This window comes from Artemia sp. Qi Xiang Cuo, unplaced genomic scaffold (assembly GCF_049724085.1).
Source record: "Artemia sp. Qi Xiang Cuo unplaced genomic scaffold, ASM4972408v1 HiC_scaffold_3419, whole genome shotgun sequence".
NCBI classification, from domain to species: domain Eukaryota; kingdom Metazoa; phylum Arthropoda; class Branchiopoda; order Anostraca; family Artemiidae; genus Artemia; species Artemia sp. Qi Xiang Cuo.
In genome coordinates this window covers 295315-317977 of record NW_028300806.1, presented here as the reverse complement: position 1 = coordinate 317977, position 22663 = coordinate 295315, and the positions used below count along the sequence as shown (strand labels likewise).

At 34.1% G+C, this 22663-nt stretch overlaps 1 long non-coding RNA gene across 2 annotated transcripts in view; it reads right to left on the bottom strand.

Annotated features, from left to right (window-relative positions):
* Positions 1-2603: 2603 nt before the first annotated feature.
* Positions 2604-22663, bottom strand: part of LOC148938388 (uncharacterized) — a 44039-nt gene continuing 23979 nt past the window's right edge. For both annotated transcript variants that reach the window (XR_016143701.1, XR_016143702.1), the window contains exons 3-4: positions 4614-4680; positions 2604-2843 (exon numbers count right to left, since the gene is read on the bottom strand). This is a non-coding gene — a long non-coding RNA (uncharacterized LOC148938388). The remainder of the gene's footprint in view (positions 2844-4613; positions 4681-22663) is intronic.

The following is a 22663-nucleotide window of genomic DNA, read 5'->3' as shown; positions in this document are numbered from 1 at the left end:
ATCGTATTCAATCCAAAAGTAATAATATATTTGCATCTGCTTCGTTGGAGCAAAGTATCAAAATTTGGAAACTGGGGTCATCTACTTCAAACTTCACATTTGAAGGTCATGTGGATGGCTATTACAACGACGGCGAGAAACCCTATTTCATCTGTGGTGCTGATGATTGCTCGGTTTAGATTTGGAACTACCAAGGTCGATGTTACGTCCAAAGTTTACAAAGAATATAATACCTGTCGCTTTTTATTACGAAAAAAAAAAGAAAAAAATTTTTCTAACCCACCCAAAAAAAAAATTTACTTTTTATTAAATAAAACAGTTTACTAAAAAATTTTTTAGGGAGTTAATGCCAATTATAGAACATACCGTAAATTTGTTTTCAAAATATAATTTTACTATAATGTGTAATAGAGATAAAAGCTACTATTTCTGAATAATTTACTAACGGCAATTTTTCTAATTAGCCAGTTTTTCTTAAAACACTTTTTTTTGGTTACCATGGGCCGTGGTCGTTCCTCTATGAGGTTTCAGCTACTACTCCAACAATGATTGTTGTCATCGTGCTCTTCACATTTAAAAAAGATAATTTAAAAAGCGATATATGTATAGCATCTCTTATTACTCGGGTATATATTCTGGCGAAAAATTGTTCGTCAGACTTTTTATGTCTCATTGCCTGATGTCTGTCTCAGGACACAATCGATTTGAGCAGATCAGACAACACAGGTTTCGTATTTTCGACGTAACACCTTTAATTAGGTGTTTCTCTTGGCGTTGGTTAAAGGGGATAAATGTATTTATTCCTATTTCAAAGTTTATTTGTACAAGTTTCGTAAAACAAGAATGTTCCCTCTTCCCACGAGTATTATGACACATCCTTAAGTATGCCCCTAGTTTTTTTTTCTTTTCGATTTGGTTTCGCGTTTTTGGTGCTTGCATATGTGGAAATGGTTTTATGTCACCATAATCTATTTGTGTATACCTGGGTTTAGAAGCACATACAGGATTTTTGTTCGGGAGGGGGGTACTAATTTTTTATTTAGGGGGGGGGGGGTGATTACATAAAAAACCTCAAAAACCACATACAAAATTTATTTGTTTCCATTTTTGTTACGTTTTAACGAGTCAAACAAACATTTCGGGGGGGGGGGGGGGGTTCAAACCCGGTAACGGTCTTGCCGGGGTGTAAAATTTATACCTGGGTCTGAATAATACCTGGCCCTGAAATTTTTTGAAGTTATGTACCAGCCAGTAAGAGGACCTTTAGTTTAGCATGAACTATACATTGCTCTAATTGGTCAAATACAGTTCTATATACCAATGTAAAGTGTATGCACTAGAAATTTAAAACATGCATCTTCAATTGAAAAGAGTATCGCCATCTATTCTAATTGCCCTAAAACAGCCATTGTCAGTGAACCTTCTACCAGCCCCACAAAAAACTAAATAGCTCAGCGTTTCAGTAAGGACCATGAAAAAACAGTATCTGTTTTCTTAAGGGTGGTGGTAAAAAGGTAGCATTATGATAAAACAGTTATAATGGGTTAAGGGAAGATGCGATCATAATCATATTTATGATAAACCCAGCTTACGTATTTGACTCAAATGCACCCAAATGACTCATATTAATTATTAAATATTATCATAGAAAAGTTAAAATTTAAAAAGCGACGAATACCACACTGCCTTTCCACAATAAACAACAAAAACACGAAGAACGACAGGGAAATCTTTTTGCAAGACAATAAACATGCTATTATCATTAACCAACAAAAATTCTTGGAATCTGGCAAAATTGAAAATCTTATTTTTCTTCCATCTCATCGAATCGCCTTGTTTCAACTCACTTTTTATCAGTCCTGGTTGAACTTCACTGAAGTAAAGATGCTAGGACTGCTTTGAATTTTTTTTTATTGTTTTATTGGTCGCATTTTTTTGTGAGTCTTATCTTTTACATATTTTTGTCTTGCTGAGGACGGTCCTTGGAACTAGGGCCGAAATATTCATTCAAATTATCTCCACTGTCTTGCAAAAAGTTTCCCTACTGTTCTTCGTGCTTTTGCTGTTGGTTAAACTATACTATAGAGACTAGGGGAAAAAATAAGACAAAAGCTTCCTTCAAGTATTGAAAAAAACTGTATATGATTTAAAAATGAAAAAAATTATTAAAAATAAAAAGGTTGTTTTTCAGATGAATGTAAAGATTGATATTAAACCTGAAGTATAAAATTTTTTTCCTACATTAGGACCCTTCCACCCACTCAGCCATTCTTTTTTCACGTTGAAATTTCACTGTTTATTTCAATGCTGCATCTAGGATGTAGGAAGGCAGCTCTTTACAGATGCTTCGTATCATTTTTTCTTTCTAGGTTTCCTGTTGTTGGCACAACAAATGCAAAGTCCCGGTTGCGTCTTCTGTCACTCTGTTTGAATGATAATCATCAAGTATGTTCGCCTGTGATTAGCGATTTAGCACAGTTATTTGATATACTATTCCTAAACATGGAATATCTAGTTGGATTCGGCTGGACACCAGAAGGAAAATATTGAGTTAGTCCCTAATACGTTTAAATATTTAAATATTAAAAAATAAAAAAAATTCTTCTTATTAAAAAAATTAAAAAAGATCAAAAGACGTCAGAGAATTCCATTGTTCTCGAAATCTTTTGGCCACCCAGTGAAGGGCTCCTCCTACCACTCCTCTTTTTTCTTCTCTCTTCCGCTTTTCTCTTCCTCTCTTCTTCCGCTCTTCTCTTTTTTTACTTCATTTTTGTTACCAAAAATGTGCACTGTTCGCCACATAAAGCCTCCCCTATTATCGATATTGATGGTTGTTGTTGATTCTAAAAATAAAATTAAATGCACTTGGCACTATTTGAAATGAATGGGCACTTGAAAGACAATATACATTTAGAAAAAATTGTGCTTCAGCAGAATTTCTCTGCAATAAATCTAGTAAATCTTCCTTCGCTTTTCTGAGCGTCCATCTGCTTCAAAACTAAATTTGACCACTATCATCACTGTAGCTTCTAATATTCTAATCTCGTGTTGTTAGACTTATCTTTCTATTCTTCCAAACTTTTTTTTACTGTGAAAAAACACCCTGAGTCTTGGCTATTCTTCTTTTATCATCTTCACTGCTCCCATCATCTTTATTAATAATAATACGTAAGGTAAGTGAAACTGCCTACCTGATCAATCTTTTCATTACCCAATGTCAGCTTTTCATCTTCACTTATTCCTAGCCTTAGTGACTTACTGTTCTTAACATTAAATTTCAAACCCATTCTAGCACCCTGATCTCTCAAAACCTCAAAAAGTTCATTCATTTCCTCACACTTTCATCTAAGATATTTAAATCATAAACATAATCTAAGTCCATAAGACTTTCCTCCCCATTTGATTCCATGGTCTCCCCCTGCTTTCCTGTGCTCCTTAGACAAAATCCATCAAAACAAGCCCTATCCCGGGGGATAGAACTAGAAAAGAGCAAACGGCCGGCGAGTTAAAGGAACGCTCCCAGCGAGGGACCCAAGTGACCCCCACTTGTGTCGCAACGCCACCGCCGGCAGAAGAGATGGTATTTACATCACTGTGATTTAATTGTGCGACGATTTTTTTGCATCAACCTCAAAGTTGGAGCTTTCCTTTTCTCATGAAATATTTCACGTGAAAATATTTTATTTATTTTGGTATAGCCTTAGTTATCTTTCATTAAGCTGAATTAGTACTTTATTATGTCACAAAAATTTACCTTACGCTCATATAGAGTAAAAGGCTTGTGAATGAACAACACTGTTGAACGCTTTGGAAACATCAAGTGCACATATATTCAGAACTTGTCCCTTAACGCTAGCATCTCTTAAATGAACTGAAGGGGCTCGATGCGCACGCTGGCAAAAAAATACGTTGCCAAAAAAAAAAAGAAATTACGTTACAAGAATACACGAATGGAATTACAGATATACGTCCAATGACCCTGAAGTATAGGTTCATAATCTCTCTTTGTCTTGTTAGTAGAAGGATGTTAACTGTTTGTCGGCCTATCTTAGATTAACTCTTCGACGCATTTTTGTCTTATGATGGAATTTGTCGCGGATTGAATAAGAAAACAAAAAAGTGGAAAAAAGAAAAGCATAAAAAAAAAAAAAAAAAAATGATTAAATCCAAAATAAAAATGCCATTAAAAATATTGTGTTTATGTTTTTATTTTAATGGTTAGTTATTTCAGTAATAAATCTTCAATTTGAATATAAACATTTATGATTTTCTATTTTTGTAGCTGGACTGGTTTATTTTGATTGACTTGAAGTTGCCAAAAATACCACTTATAATATCATGAAAGCTATTAGAAATTGATATATATATTTCTCTAGAAACAGAAGAATCGTAATTGTCGTAACGTGTTCCAGTATAACTTTAAACTAGAAAAAAACAAAACACCGTAGCCATTGATTAAACCATATTTCGTTTCCATTGAGACTCTTCAAAGGGATAAGAATTTTAAAACGTGTGATGTATTTTCTCTTTTCAAGGTTATCCTTGGAGGGGGACGATCAAAATGTCAAGCACACACAACAACTGATCCTCAAATCCGTTTAATTGCTAGTTACCTGGAGGTGTATCAATTTCTTCGACACATACAATCTTGTTTTCATCATTGCTTTTAGCCGCCATGTTCTGAAAAGGGAGATCAAGTCAGTCAAATATAGTTTAAAAGCAAGTGTCTTAGCTCAACCCCATTCAAGCCATTCCCTTCTAAGTTAGTTAAAGGCACACAATCTAACACAAATCGGAGAATATATCACACGAAATATCTCATGTTTTTCTGATGCAAATTTTCTCAAAAGCCCAAAAACGCGTATCTAATTTTCTCTTCCATTTTGTAAATTTTACCATCTAAGTAATTTTCTATTCTTGTAGTTTATTTTTGATTAATATACATTGTCAATTAAAACTTGAATACAAACTAAAAACACATGTTCTACCATAATTTATAGGGTAGACAGCATGTGGCATCAGCTACAGGATAAAATGCCAGAAAATAATATATAAAAATAATAACATCACTGTGTATGAAATTATCAGTCAATGACCATCTTTTTTTCAAATTGAAGGTACATACATTTTTCGAGCATAAATCTATTCATCATATCAAATAACTTGTTATTTATCTGCTAAAATTTTTTCTATAATATAAATGGCTATCTCTTTTCCTCGAGAGATTTGTATTTGTTAAATGCAAATAAAAACTGCTCACACTCAACCAGTGGGTGGACTCCCCCCCCCTTGAATCTCCTGCTCCTACCCTTATTGTAATTTGTCATAACATAAAACCAAGGTGCTTTTTTTTAACTAAAAAACAAATAAATTTAGCTTAGTTTATTCTGTGTCCTGTATTTGATAGCTTATAGAGTATACCTAGCTATTTGAATGACAAATTAGCATTATTTTCTTGAAAGAATGAGATTGCTGAAGAGCTGATTGAATCAGTAAAATAAGTATTAAATTATCAAGCTGATTCGTGTTCGCTGATTAATTTGTAGTTATGCAAATTTATAATTCCCTCTTCCCCTTTCATGGAAAAACAACATTTTTTTTCAGTTAATTTTTTAAATTGACATAGCATTTGTATATGATAATAGGAACAATTTTTTGACAAAGACTTACTGATAACAGCAGTTAATGCAAATATTATTTGAGAAAATATGAAATAATAATACTTTTTTTAATGCCTACAAAAACGTTCCAGTGAAAGATTGAATTAGTGTTTATGCTCATTCAAAAATCAGTAACTCATGAAACAGGTTTAGCATGCATTAAGGCGAACAAACTACAAGAAACTATATGATTAAAATGAACTGTTGCCTTACAGCTATAATTTTGTTATTAGAGCCATTGACTTTTCCCAAGCTAAATGATCAAGATTAAGTTGTTTACTTCTGGCAACCATTTTTTACAGGAAACATTTACTTTCCCTTGAGTTCAAATTTGATGTTAAATTTCTCCAAAATGAAATGACCAAACTTGAATTGTTTAACTTCAATTATAATTCCTTAAAGACAACCAGAATTTACTAATAAGAATGGTGAAGTAGAATATTTTATCAGTACTTCAAAATTACTGCAATACATATTTTAGCATACAACTTAAAATTTAGCTTATAGATGAATGGGAAATAGTTTGATCACAGCAATATTAGGCTACTCTTACAATAAAATCACTTCTTAGAAATTGTTGCATATAATATAAACATGTCTATTCCCTAAAGAGAAGTCAAGATGCAACATATCCCACATAATTTTTCCGTTTGTCAAAATTACTATATCTTGAACTTCCCTCTGTCTCCAATTGTTTTTATAACAATGAAGTAAAATAGCAAAGAAAAGAAGTTTAAAACTTGCATATAGTATCTTTAAGGCAAGAACAAACTTAATGGGGTGGATTCGATATTTGCAAAGAAATTTTATATATTGTAATCAAAATATGGTAATAATCTGCTAATTTTAGAACTAAGATATAGTGACGACATAACAGCTAAAATATTAAAATGTGATATTCTATGTGAAAAGTGACATGAATTACTAATTTATTCTTACTATAGACTTGTTGACCTTTACAGTGAATCTATCCCTGCTGAAATTTGCGCCCAGAAATTTTCTTCTGGACTTTTTTGCCAAGACATTTCTTTAGACTACTTTCATTTGAAAAGACCTTACCCTTGATAACCTTTAAAAAAATGTGTGTTATAAAAGTGAAACCTTGCAGAATAGATCTTCAGATATAAATAAAGTACAACAAAATTGTTTGCAGCTTCAAAACTTTGCTCAATTCTAGTTTAGGCTATAAGGTTTTAAAGTTATGCAAATATATTTCCTAAATAAAAAAAAAAACATTGATATTGCTTAAAATTCTACTCAAAAAAGGGAATTGCATTCTCAAAACTAAAGCCAGAAAAAAGAACCTGATAACTGAAAATTAAGGTAAAATTTTGATTTGTAAAAATTTTAATAGGTATAGACCTGTCATGTAGGCAAATTTCAGGACCCGCTAGAGGGAGAAGGATCGGAGGTAGGCACTGCAAAATACCTTCCCAGGACACACTTTTGCCTGTAGACTCATCCCTGAAAGCTTCATTTTCCTAACTTAACCTCTTTCCAAGATAGCCAAAAGTAGCTTCAGTATAATTTTACCAAAATCAGATAAACTAATTAAAAAAACTTAGTCTTTGTTTCAACTAAAATTGAAGAATTAAATTAAGACAATAAGCAAGCAAAATATTCTGTATTCAAGGTTAAATATTATTATTATTATTATTCATTTATTGCCCGTCAAAAAAAGGTACAGTAGACGGAGTAATCACTAAAGAAAACAAAAAAGAAAAAAAAGAAGAAAAAGAAGGACACAAACACACATTGAAAATTCAAACACATGACAAAAGAAAACTCTTCATTACATTAATACGAACAGTGACTATATGCATTACATTAATATAAAAAAACTATCGTGAACAAACTGTTGACCATGAATGATTAAACTTACTTTGAAAACTGGATAGAGATTTATTAAGGGTAATATTAGGGTCAGATAGCTTATACAAATGAATAAGTTTACGGTTTCCTGTCCAAGGGGCCAAATGTAAAAGATAATTAGCAAGTCTGAAGAAGATTGTTCGTAGGTGCTTTTTATCTATAACTGTAAAAAATTTCCAGAAAAGAGCACTGTAAAGCAGATGGGGAAGGGCTGTGCCGTTGTAAATGGAGGCTAGAATATAACGGTTGAAACGTAGTTTGCTTTTTATGATTACAGCGTAAGAAATACTAAGTTTACGCTCAAAGTGAGAAATCAGCAGACGACGTGTGTGGCCTATAGATGTGGTGATTGGGAGGCCCAGGTATGTAATACGGTCTGAGGGTTTAACAAGAGAATCGTCCATATTTATAAGAGAAGTAGAGGGATTTCGCCAATTGAAAAGGATTACTTCGGATTTCTCAAGATTAAAAGACAGACCGATTTTTGAATATTCATCTTTGAGGATTTTGAAATTCTGCTCAATGCGCTGGATCGTACGGCTGAGATTCAGGATGTCATCAGCATAACAAATAAGAGACATATCGATTCTCCCAAGAATATCCCCTTCTCAGTCCCTTAATCTTTATATTAAGTTCAAGTTTTGTTTAGAAAACTAAATTTGGCTTTTAAATACACATAAAAGTTTGCAAAAGATGCCAAAGGCTAAAAGGTATTGGTGGTTTTTCGGTGACTCTAGTGCGAGTCACTCTTTACTCATTCTCTTTGATCCTGTAGTTTGATTACATTTTATGGGGGTTTATACATGGCTCTTTTTTCCTTGTGGGTCATCTAAGCACCAAAAATCTTGGGTTTTTTGTAATCTTGGTTGAGAAAATCAATTAGATTGTAGAAGAAGAGTCTAGAGTCTGATAATTTGTAACCAGAAAATCATTATTAGCTGCCTCTAGTTAACGTTTGAGACACAAAGTACGATTTTGCCGATAGTGGACAATATTTTTTTAAGCAGAATTTTCGCAAAAAAGGCAAATCCGCGTAGAAATTTAAAATTTATGCGAGAAAATGTACTCAAGGATCAAGTGAGCAGTTAATTGTTAAAAATAGACATTACAAATCTGGTGGAAAATATGGCCGCATTGGATAAATAAGGTTGTTTTAGCTTGGAAGTTGCTACGGTGGCCCAAGCCTTAACCACAAAGAAACATAGTTGACTCAAAAAAACATTCATATCAACGCATCTCTTCCTTCCAGTACTTTATTTGTCGCCCGCTTATGTCTGCCTTTCTTTTCCACTATATTCCCTCTTTCCTATATTAGTGTCCCTTCTTTCCCTTCTCAATCCCCTTAGATCCTTCATTTCCTTTATAAATCGTTCTCCTTTCTTTTTGATTACTGCTTTCCTTTATAAGTCTCCCTCCTTTAGATTCTTCATTTCCCTTATTAATCATACTCCTTTCCTTTCTCCTTTATTTTATTAGTCTCTTTCATTTCCTTTCTCCTTTCTTTTCGATTACTGCTTTTCTTTATTGGTCTCCTTATGAGCTGATGTTCGACAATTAGAAAAAAAAGTATCTTCGTTCTTTTTCCTTTATTTTTGCTGCCCAGTGTTGTTCACTGTCATGATTCAAAGTAAAGAATTCATTCCTTCCCTTTCATTTCCTTTCTCCTTACTTTTCGATTGCTGTTTTTCTTTATTAGTCCGCAATACAGGAAATTACGGACTAATGAAATAACTCGCTGCTTTCCCTTCTCCGTCCCTTTAGATCCTAATTTCTTCTCGATTACTGTTTTTCCTTAATCAGTCTCCCTCCTTTCTTTTTTCCATTTCTTTAGATCCTTCATTTCTTTTATGGATCTTTCTCCTTTCTATTCTTTTTTCTGCTATTAGTGTCCTTCATTTCATTACTCCTTTCTTTTCTATCCCTGCTTTCCTCAACTAGTCTCCTTGTCAGCAGATATAAGACAATTAGAGGATTCCACTCCTTCCTCATTTTTTCGAACTGGGTATTGCGTCCATAGTATAAAAAAAAGAAAAAAGAGTGGTGCTCAACTTTGGCGTTATAAATACTTTTTACCTTATTGCCCAAAGACGGAGGATTATTATTACTGTTATTTGTGGGTTAAGAAAAGGTATTGCACCTAATAAGACCAGGGTCTAAGATCTTACCATAAATACTTGCCATTAATTAATTTTAATCTACTTTGTCTATTGATTTATTGTGACTCTTTATTAGATTCAATATCATTCTGTCATTTAAACGGACACTTATCACGTTATCCTCCTCCTCTAATAAATTCAAAGATATTATTCGACTCAAAAGCGTACTCCTTTTAGACACAAATATTTTATAACCCGTCAAATGAGATAGAATGTACTACATTTTTCAAAAAAATCGACCGCGTACTTAAATAAAATTATTTTATTGTTATCAAAGAAAACACACATGATTTGTCACAATAAAAATTAAAATACAGTCTCAATTACATTAAATAGTTTTTTATTTTAATTTTTATCATTTTAGTTCCCTTTTACACGAAAGTGATATGCACCTTTACCTGAGGGCCGGGGGGGGGGACCTCACGTGAAGAATCTCAGCTTTCTTGCCAAAAATGTGCAAAAGGTTGTCTAAAAGTTTACGTTTGAGGAGCTAGATTTGTTAAATGTTTTCAAAATTTTCTCTTAGCATATTGTGTTATAATTTTCTAGATTACACACATAATGAAATGTATTACAAAATGCAATGCATTGCAATGCAATGCGTCAATATATTCCAATGCAATGCAATGCTTCAGCAATGCAAAAATACCCTTCTGTTTGAGTGTTAGTGTTAAAAATATGTTAGTGTAAAATAAATTTAAGTGGCTACTGATTAATTTGTAAAATTAAGCCTACATATAGTATGAGGAACTCTCCTTTTTATCTGTTTGATATGACTATTGTTCAAAGAATTATGACTATTGTTCAAAGATTTGCTCTGTGCACAGTTCATACAATTATCCAGTAAGCTTATCGCAGATCATTTCTGGTCATCGTTCTCGGTGCGAACAAAAAGCTCTTCCCACTTCTTTCTGCATTAGCGGGTTAGTACTTGTTTCCGATTAGATCACAGTCTGACTTGTCTACCCATGAAAAGATCTGATGCCGCCTATGTTTCTATCTGCAAAAACGTTCTCCGGAGCACTCGCACCCCTGTCCGGGTTTTTATAATGGGAGGGATAGAGAATGATCATACTGCTAATTATATAGACTGAGGATCTGTGTGTGTATTTTCTGCATTTATACAGATGTATGTGTGCCACACATTATAATTAATTGTGCATATAAAAGCGTACTTGTGTGTTACCCAAGTTGTACAAAATCAAAAATTGATCTTTTAGCAATTGTAGATTAAAGTTACTTTAATCTAATTTACATAAGACACATAAACATGCCTGGCTGGAAGAAAGGGGAATCCTTTGAGCCAGAGCTTAAGAGGGGGCCAGTGTTGTAGGATGTAAAAATATACGATAAAAGTTTTTTATTTATTTATTTTGTTAGTTTGATTGATAATCTGCAAATGTTTTATTAGGCCAATAATTTTACTTTTTAATAGGCACAAGGTAATCACACATAAAGATTACTATTTAGAGGTAAACACTATAAAAACAAAAGATTTGAAAATTTTAAATTCCAATTCAACCCTTTTTCCAAAAATAACGACTCTCCCTCTACTCTACTAGGGCCAGTTAAAGCCTTAAAATACATATCTTACTATTGTTGCAACAACAATTCCATCTCCATTAAACAAAAATTGGTACTCGTCTAGAATCTGGGTACACACGCGAGAAGTAAAGTTTCGTGAATTCTAATGAAATAAAACAAAATTCGATAAAAATATAGTAGTTTAGAAACAAAATTGGGCTATATATTTGCACATTGGGAGGAGGGGGGGTAAAGCATAGCATATATTAAATACGTAACCTAACCTAACCAAACTTAACCTAACCAACATTTTAGTCCCCCTGAACCCCTAAAAACTAAAGTTTAAATCTTTGTCACGGAGTGAGCAGCACCTCACAAACCTGTTTATCAATAGCGACATTAAGATTTCAATGCGGTCTTTCTCTTGTGTGTACCCAGATTCTAGACAAGTACCTAAAAATTTTGTTCGGTAGCACTCTTCTCTAGGAATCACCATCAGACCGAACGCTCTAACATTGCCTGTAGTAAAGGGTGGCCGGTGTTTACCCCCCCCTCTGAAAATCCCCCCGCAAAATACCCCCCTCGGAAAATATCCCCCGATAATACCCTCCCCCAGAAAATAATCCCCCCGTGGAAAATAAGGCTTTCCAAATTTGAAAATTTTATTTGACTCTTATTTATTGATTTCCGTAGGAGGAAGGAATTTTGATACTTGTGCATTACGCGCCACTCACTCAAGTTTACGATGTGTAAAATTCGAGAACACACCGGTTTTTTCATTAGTTTCTTCATTACTTTAGAACTATATTTGGGTTATAGATTTGTACACTAGGGGGGGGGGGGTAAAGTATAGCGGGTGTGCATGCAAAATGTTTTTGGTACAATTATTCTGCATATTACATAGATAGATAGATAAGTGTATTTTAAAGCCAAATATACGGCCATGAACACAGTAAAACAACATAAACGAAAGGCAAAAATAACATAAAATTTGATCAGCGATCATCATAAAACACTTAAACGAAGCACTACATTAACCTAATAGTACTTAATACATGGAAAACGGTCATTGGAAAAAAAAACACTTAAGACTTGGAAAAAACACTTAAATTAAACATTACATTTACTGTATAATTTTTTTTTCTTCTTTTTTTTTTAGTTAACATAATTTCAATATACCGTGCTTTTCTTCTTAAATTTTTTGTTTACAATCTATCTCGAATTAATTTTTTTATTAATTCACACTGTCCACATACTTTACCCCCCCCCCCCTTATGTGCAAATATATAGCCCAAATTATATATTTTCCATATATTTTGTCACTTGTCTTTGTATTGTCTCGTGCTAAGCTGAAAAAAAAACTACCGAAGAAACCGGTTTGTTCTCGAGTTTTACACAGCGTAAACTTGAGTGAGTGGCGCATAATACACAAGTACCAAAATTCATCCCCCCTACGGAAATAAAAAAATAAAACTCAAATAAAATTCTCAAATTTTATTTGAATAAAATTTGAGAAAATGTCCCCCCCTTATGTGCAAATATATAGCCCAAATTATATATTTTCCATATATTTTGTCACTTGTCTTTGTCTTGTCTCGCGCTAAGCTGAAAAAAAACTACCGAAGAAACAGTTTTGTTCTTGAGTTTTACACAGCGTAAACTTGAGTGAGTGGCGCATAATAAACAAGTACCAAAATTCTTTCCCTCTACGGAAATAAAAAAAATAAAACTCAAATAAAATTCTCAAATTTGGAACGCCTTATTTTCCGTGAGGGGGGGGGGGTATTTACCGGGGGTGGGGTTATTTTCAGGGGGGACGGTAAATGCCTAGAAGCGTAAAAAAGAGCCATTGGTCTTCAATATATTATTTCTCTGGTGTCACTTGATACGAAAGGGGTGGTCGTAAGAACGACCACCCTTTAGTCCTCTTTTTAAGGGCTGAAAGTGATCGAAGGGAACCCGCCCCCTTCTTAACCCCTTCTCGCTGCCGATGCCCCCCATAGACCTCTAAATCCCCGCTCCTATAAAGACAATCGAAATTTTAAAATACCTACTTTCTTGAAACTACTCAAAAGGTTCTACAAATAGGCTTCCAAACGCAACATGACCCCACAGGTCCTGGAGCAAGGGCCGTAAATAATGAAATTTGGCAACTGTTTAAAGAGACGTTAGATAACGAAATTAAGTTTAAAAACCTTTTCCCTAATGAAGTTTTTCAAAGAAACGTTAAGAGCTAAATTAAACCAAAGATGAGCAAAAACAGATTTAAGTAATATTTCAAGCGTAAAAGGATTAAAATCCAATTAAAGAATAAACGAAACTCAATGCGAACTAAAGTTACACTAAATAACCAGATCAAACTTAAAACGAGCAGAAATGACCGGAAATTAGTAAAGCTGTCCCCCCCCCTCTGTGCCTTCTAAAGACCAGGATGCAATCTTCACTTTACTCACAACAATTTTATTTTGAGCTAATGCGGCTCTTTACTTTTTTTTAAACTTCTTTTGTAAAAAAAATTTTTTTTAATTTCTTTCTGTCCTCTTTTAATTCACATAACCTTTCTATCGGTTAAGAAAGGAAAATTTAAATCTTTTAGGTTTTCCTCCGTAAGATTTTGGCTTACTAGTTATATATTGGATGAAATTATATAACAATTTATAGCAATGGTTGCACTATACTACTTCGGATGGATAGGTACTAAAAATAATATTTAAAAAAATAGGTTAAAATCTGCATAGCCTTGGGGTTCTGTAGGTCTGAATGATTTCTACCCCCGTCATGTTAAAGCCTTGAGTATAGAAAATTATTGGCCAGGCATCCCCCTACCATGTGGCCCGGAAGCGTCAACACAATTCCAATTACCAAGCAGACATTCACAGTTGCCCCCTCTCGATCCTTCGCTCTTTACGCTAAAGTTTTTAAGTACATTTAAAAAGACTTCTATTTAAACACCCACTGTATTTCAGGAGTTCTTATTCCCATTTTTTCCCCATTTTCCACTCCCATTTCTTATTAGAAATGGGGCAAAATTTAAACTTGGGCGTAGAGAGCAAGATTTGAGGAGGGAAAAGCCCCCCACATATACGGAATAATTTCTGTTCGTTTTAAGTTTTAATGTAACTCCACACTTTTAAGTCAAACTTTAGCGTAAAGAGCAAGATTTTGAGGACAGAAAATTCCCCTAAATATAGGGAATAATTTCTGTCCGTTTTAAGTTTTAATGTAACTCCATACTTTCAATTGATAAAACTTGCTTTTTATGTAATTTCTGATTATTTTTCAAATAATGCTTGGAAATCCAAATCCCCTCCATGGAAAATTCCCTCCCGCATGAACAAGTCCTCCATGGGAAGTTCTTCCCACGTGAAATATTTCCTCTTCGGAAATTTCCTCCAGACACCTCCATCCTCACTGAAAATTCTCCCAGGGAAAGTTCTTGCGGAAGATTCCGCCTGAAAAAATTATCCTTTGCATATTTTCATTTGAAAAAAACTTTAATTTCTGACCGTTTTTCAAATCATGCCAGAAACTCCCCATCCCCATCCTTCGTGGAAAATTGTCCCATAAATCCCCCTCCTCCCGGTAGAAAGTTGTTCCTACTGATAATTCCCCAGGGAGAATTTCGACATTCCCGGGGAGTGGGCAGTTATTTTTCTTTTCTTGATAAATAAAATTTGTAAATAATTAAGCTATGCAATAAAAAACGTCCCTAAGAATTTAAAAAAATAAAATTTCCTTTGCACCCTTTTGGGTAATATAAAGACTCTCATATTTTTGGAAGGACCCGACAATGCTTTTCAATAAACCATCGGATGAAGGATTCGTTTGCAAACGGTTAACGTTATATATTAGTTTCAGACTGTAGTTTTCAACTGAAAGTAAGGAGCAACATCAAAAATTAAAACAAACAGAAATTATGACGTATTTGAGGGGGTTCGCCCCCTCGGCATTATCTCGCTCTTTACGCTAAAGTTCGAATTTTGTTACAATTCTTTAAGAATGGCCCCTGAATCACAAAGGCCGTTGAATTAGAAAGAATAGCTCTTTTGAAAGTACTAAAAAAAATTGCATAACGAGTGAGGCATTGAAGAGGGGGCGAACCCCCTCATATACGTGATAATTTCTGTTCGTCTTAAGTTTTAATGTTGCTCCTTATTTCCAGTTGAAAAAACTTGTTTTTTTATTTAATTTCTGATCGTTTCTTAAATTATGCTGGGAGTTCCGGCGCGCCCTTCATGGAAAATTCCCTTCCCCATAAAAAATTCCTCCATGCAAAGATTCTCCCAAGTAACCCAGATCCCCGACCCCCCCCCCCCCCCGCTCTGAAAACGTCTGTATACCTCACAATAACGAATACTATATGTAAACAATGAGCAAAGTTCATAACTTGCAGCCCTTCCCCCGGGGACTGTGGGGGATTAGGCATCCGCAAAGACATAGTTATTAGATTTTTAGACTATGCTGAAAAAAAATGGCTATCTCAAAATTTTGATCGGGTGACTTTGGGGAAAAAATGAGCGTGGAAGGGGGCCTAGTTGCCCTCCAATTTTTTGGTCACTTAAAAAGGGCGCTAGAACTTTTAATTTAAGTTTGAATGAGCCCTCTCGTGATATTCTTGGACCAATGGGTCGATACGATCATTCCTGGGAAAAAAAGAAAACAAAAAATAAATAAATAAACGCGCATCCGTGATTTTTCTTCTAGCAAAAAATACAAAATTCCACATTTTTGCAGATAGAAGCTTGAAGCCCTCTACAGTAGGGTTCTCTGATATGATGAGTCTGATGGTGTCATTTTCATTAAGATTATATGACTTTTAGGGGGTTTCCCCCACCCTTTTTTTCGAAAATAAGGCAAATTTTCTAAGGCTCACAACTTTAATACTTGATGAAACTTATGTATTGGAAATCAGCATAAGAATTCGATTCTACGTTTTAAATGTTATTTAACTTTATTTCTCCTCATCTTTGGTGTAATATGGCTCTTTACTTTTTTAAACTCATTTTGTAATAAAATTATTAAAAGTTCTTTCTGTCCTCTTTTAATTCACATAACCTTTTTATCGGTTTAGAAAGGAAAGTTTTTTAATCTTTTTGGTTTTTCTCCATAAGAAGCCAGATTTTGGCTTACTATTTATATATTGGATGAAATTTTATAACACTTTTTAGTAATGGTTGCACTATACTGCTTCGGATGGATAGGTACTAGAAATAATATTTTAAAAATAGGTTAAAATGTGCATAGCCTTGGGGTTCTATAGGTCTGAATGATTTCAACCCCTGTCATGTTAAAGCCTTGAATATAGAAAATTATTGGCCAGGCATCCCTCTACCATGTGGCCTGGAATCGTCAACACAATTCCCGTTACCAAGCAGTTGCCCCCTCTCGATCCTTCGCTCTTAACACTAGAGTTTTTAAGTACTTTTAAAAAGACTTCTATTTAAGCGCCCACTGTATTTCAGGAGTTCTTATTCCCATTTTTTCTTCCTATTTCATCCCTATTTTCCATTCTCATTCCCATTTCATTCCTATTTCATCCCCATTTCTTATTAGAAATGGGGCCAAATGTCAGACTTTAGCGTAAAGAGCAAGATTTTTAGGAAGGAAAAGCCTCCCACATATACGGAATAATTTCAGTTTGTTTAAGTTTTAATGTAACCCCATACTTTCATTTGAAAAAACTTGTTTTTTATGTAATTTCTGATTGTTTTTCAAAAAATGCTTGAAAATCCAGATCCCCTCCATGGAAAATTCCCTCCAACGTGGAAAATTCCAACATGGAAAGTTCTTCCCACGTGAAATATTTTCTCTTCGGAAATTTCCCCAGACACCTCTATCTTTACTGAAAATTCTCATAGGGAAAGTTCTTGCGGAAGATTCCACCTGAAAAATTGTCCTTTGCATGTTTTTCATTTGAAAAAAGACTTTAATTTCTGACCGTTTTTCAAAACATGCCTGAAACTCCCTTTCCCCGTCCTTCGTGGAAAATTGTCCCATAAATCCCCCTCCTCCCGGTTGATAGTTTCTCAGGGAGAATTTCGACATTCCCGGGGAATGTCAAGAATCTTCCGCAAGAACTTTCCCTATGAGAATTTTCAGTAAAGATAGAGGTGTCTGGGGGAAATATCCGAAGAGAAAATATTTCACGTGGGAAGAACTTTCCATGTTGGAATTTTCCACGTTGGAGGGAATTTTCCATAGAGGGGATCTGGATTTCCCAGAATTTTTTGAAAAACAATCAGAAATTACATAAAAAACAAGTTTTTTTCAAATGAATGTATGGGGTTACATTAAAACTTAAACAAACTGAAATTGTTCCGTATATGTGGGGGGCTTTTCCCTCCTTAAAATCTTGCTCTTTACGGTTAAGTCTGACATTTGGCCCCATTTCTAATAAGAATTGGGGATGAAATAGGAATGAAATGGGAATGGGAATGGAAAAAAGGGATGAAATAGGAAGAAAAAATGGGAATAAGAACTCCTGAAATACAGTGGGCGCTTAAATAGAAGTCTTTTTAAAATTACTTAAAAACTCTAGTGTTAAGAGCGAAGGATCGAGAGGGGGCAACTGTGAATTCCTGCTTGGTAACGGGAATTGTTTTGACGATTCCAGGCCACATGGTAGAGGGATGCCTGGCCAATAATTTTCTATTTTCAAGGCTTTAACCGTGAAGGGGCAACTGTGAATGTCTGCTTGGTAATTGGAATTGTGTTGACGCTTCCGGGCCATGTGGTAGGGGGATGCCTGGCCAATAATTTTCTATACTTAAGGCTTTAACATGACGGGGGTAGAAATCATTCAGACCTACAGAACCCCAAGGCTATGCAGATTTTAACCTATATTTTTAAAGTTAAAATATGTTTCCAATTCTTTAAGAATGATCCCTTCATCACAAAGGCCGTTAACTAGAATAAATAGCTCTTATGAAAGTACTAAAAATCTTTAGCGTAAAGAGCGAGGTATTGAATAGGGGGAGAACTCAATCATACACTTAATAGTTTCTGTTCGTTTTAAGTTTTGATGTCGAAAAGTATTTCAGTTGAAGACTTGTTTCTTTTTTAATTTATGATCGTTTTTTTTAAATAATGCTGGGAAATTTGGCGCCCCCTTTATAGTAATGTCCCTAGCCCCGTGGAAAGATCCTCCCACGTAACCCCCGACCCCCCTCCCCCCTAATAATAGAAAAAATCCCTCTGAAAGCGTATGTATACTTCCCAGTAACCAATACTATATGTAAACATTAGTAAGATATGTATTTTAGGGCTTTAACTGGCCCTAGCAGAGTAGAGGGAGAGTCGTTATGTTTGGAAATAGGGTTGAATGGGAATTTAAAATTTTCAAATATTTTGTTGTTAGTTTTTACCTCTAAATATTAATCTTTATGTGTGATCACCTTGTGCCTATTAAAAAGTAAAATTATTGGCCTAATAAAACATTTGCAGATTATCAATCAAACTAACAAAATAAATAAACAAATAACTTTTATCGTATATTTTTACATCCTACAACACTGGCCCCCTCTTAAGCTCTGGCTCAAAGGATTCCCCTTTCTTCCAGCCAGGCATGTTTATGTGTCTTATGTAAATTAGATTAAAGTAACTTTAATCTACAATTGCTAAAAGCTCAATTTTTGATTTTTGTACAACTTGTGTAACACACAAGTACGCTTTTATATGCACAATTAATTATTATGTGTGGCACACATACATCTGTATAAATGCAGAAAATACACACGCAGAGCCACAGTTTATATAATTAGCAGTATGATCATTCTCTATCCCTCCCATTATAAAAACCCGGAGAGGGGTGCGAGTCCTCCGGAGAACGTTTTTGCAGATAGAAACATAGGCGGCATCAGATCTTTTCATGGGTAGATAAGTCAGACTATGATCTAATCGGAAAATCTACGAAATATATGCCAGAGAATGAAACTGTATTTAAATAATAATCTACCAGGCACGTGGGCAAAAAAGGTGAAAAAAGTGTTTTTTCGAAATCTAGGGTAAACCATCTAGACGACACAATTTTTTCATTTTCAAATCTTCTATCACCAAAAATACTATTAGAATACATTCGTCGATGAAACTACCATCATAAATTTAATTTTTAAAAGTCGGGGAAAATTTATCGACTAACTGGCCATATTTACTGACTATTTTGCGTGGTATTGCTATTAAATTACTTCATTATTTTGTTTTTTTTTATGAAAAAGGCTGATCTTTTCTCATTAATTTAATTCATATATTTCTATCAACCCATTATTTCTATCATTTAAAGACAATCCGTACCCTTTAGAAGTTTTACAGGTTCAAGTAGCTCCACTCTTATTTTATGTAATTTCAGTCTGTTTTTATATGGAATTTATTCCTAATTATAATTATTACACATTTATTTAATGACGATTATCTATTCAAAAAAAAATACCTTTCAACTGAGAAGTATTTAAACTCAAAATAATACCTTTTCAATTTTTTCACTTAATTCTAATATCTGTCTTCTTTCCAAACAGTGACTAATTCGCATTTGAAATGATGCATGGATAAACTCTATTTAACGCTGTGGAGAAATGGAGGAGTAAAAAAGCCAAATATGGTTTTACAGCATTACGTCACCTGAGGCAATTTACGGCAAGGTGAAACTAATGTCATTTATATTCTGTACCAGGAATGTCTTAAGAAGAGACAAAATTAAGTTTGTTGAGGTAGTCTTATGAACCAACTTTTGATGAGAAATAAGTACAAAAAAGAGTACAAGCTTACAAAATCAGGAAACTTTGTGCTTGGCCTCGGGCCGTATCAAGGCATTGCGGGAGTGGGGGGATAGGATTAAATCAAATTGCAATAACCTCTGGAAAATTCATTAAATAAGAATCTTAGATGTCAAGATGTCAGAACTTTACTATGATAATGTTTAATTCAGGTGTAACTTGTACAAAAGTACAAAGTACATAAATCTGTACAAAAGGGACATGAAATAGTACAGAAAAGTTCATAAACGCTCAGTGTAGTACAAAAAAAACGTACCTGATTTCTTTTTATGAAATTATCCGTTATATGAGAATACACATTTTCATTGCTTTTTAGAATTATGCAAAAAGTGACATTAACTGAGAGGGAAAAACGGTCTCTCGCCACACCACCCCCAATTTTGCTCCTCCCTTATATTTTGAAAATTACCTTTTCGGGAGTGTTTTCGTTGAAAAATGCAGTTTTTGGTATTTTCATTAAAAAAAATCGACAAAACTACAAATCACCCTCCCCCCCCCCCAAATATGGAAAACCTAATTCAACACTTCCTCTCCTCTCCCCCCCAGTTTTTGTGAAGTGAACCCACTGTATGCAAAACATCGTACTTTTGCTTTGTTAAAATACATATAGCATGTTGCAGAAATGTGAACATTCATTTCCATTCAGCAGAGAAAAAAAGTTATCGGATTCCTTTTGATTACTAGTAAGTATTCAACCGTTGAAGCTTATTTCTAATTCATTAATTTGGGGGATTTACATGTGCCAAGGTTTGATTGGGCTTTTGAAATAATCCCAGATTTTGATATCTTTGGTTTATACAAGATTTGAATTACGATACAAAAAGTAAATTAAATGAAAAATAACTTGAGCTGTAGATTCGTGTGTACTTCCGCAAAAAGGCTAATATCATTCGGTTATTAAATAATAATAAAAAAACAAGTTTTTTTTTTACTGAAAGCAAGGAACGACGTTAAAACTTAAAACAAACAGAAATTATTCCGTATATCAAAAGGGCTGTCTCCTCCACACCGCCTCGCTCTCTACGCTAAAGTCTGATTTTCTCAAAACTCTATTTTTTTTTAAACAATAAAAAACTTTAGCGTAAAGAGCAAGGCGTTGAGTAGGGGACAATCTCTTTCATATACGGATTAATTTCTGTTCGTTGTATATTTTAACGTTGTTCCTTACTTACAATTAAAAAAACTTGTTTTTTTATTTAATTTTTGAACGTTTTTGAATTAAGGGCGGTTTTGATCCTGGCTCATCGTCCATGAATAATTAAAAGATGATTTGTACATTAATTTTACTTTTATTTGGTTAAATGGCTTTCTCCAAACTTGTTTCATTTTATTTACGAACGTTTTTATTAGTAATAAATATACGTAACTTACGAATTAACTTACGTAACGAACTTCTATATTCATAAATTTTAATACGTATATTAGGGGGTTTCCCCCCTAGTCAATACCTTATTTTTTAAGCTAAAGTTCGAATTTTGTTCAAATTCTTTAAAAATGACCCCTTAATCACAAAGGCCGTTAATTAGAATAAATAGCTCGTATGAAAGTACTAAAAAACCTTAGGCTTAAAGAGCCAGGTATTGACTAGGGGGTGAACCCAATCATATATGAAATGTTTTCTCTTGGTTTTAAGTTTTGATGTTGCTCCTTGATTTCAGTTGAGAAACTTTTTTTTTTTATATAATTTATGATCGTTTTTTTAAATAGTTCTGGAAAATATGGGACCCTTTTCATAGTAATGTCCCTTCCCCCATGAAAACTTCCTTCATGGAAAAATCCTCACACATAACCCCCGACCCATCCCCCCACTACGAGAAAAAATCCCCCCTGAAAACGTCTGTATACTTCCCAATAACCAATACTATATGTTAACATTGGGCAAAGTTAATAACTTTCAGCTCTCCACCGGGGGACTTCGGGGGATTAATTCATCCTAAAAGACATAGTTATCATATTTTCGACCATGCTGAACAAAATGGCTATCTCAAAATTTTGATCAGGTGACTTTGGGAAAAAATGAGCGTGGGAGGGGGCCTAGTTGTCCTCCATTTTTTGGTAACTTAAAAAGAGCACTAGAACTTTTATTTTCCGTTCCAATGAGCCCTCCCACGATATTCTAGGACCATTAGGTCGATACTATCATCCCTGGGGAAAAAACAAAACACATAAACACGAATCTGTGATCTTTCTTCTGGCAAAAAATGCAAAATTCCACATTTTCGTAGATAGGAGCTTCAAATCTCTACAGTAAGGTTCTCTGATACGCTGAATATGATGGTGTGATTTTCATTAAGGTTCTATAACTCTTAGGTGGTCTTTCCCGCTTTTTTCAAAAATCAGCCAAATTTTCTCAGGCGCGTAACTTTTGATGGGTAGAACTAAACTTGATGAAAGTTATATATTTGAAATCAGCATTAAAATCTGATTCTTTTGATATATCTATTAGTATCAAAATCCCGTTTTCTAGAGTTTCGGTTACCATTGAGTCGGGTCGCTCCTTACTTACAGTTCGTTACCACGATCTGTTTGATTTAGTGTGGGATCAAGAAGGAAATTTGGATTTATTTAGAGGCTACAGAAATCAGGAGGATAATGAAACTTCGGGACAATCCTACCACCTAAAAAAAAACAGTTTCTTATGAATTTTAAATGATGTTGCATTTTTTTTTTATAATTCGGATAT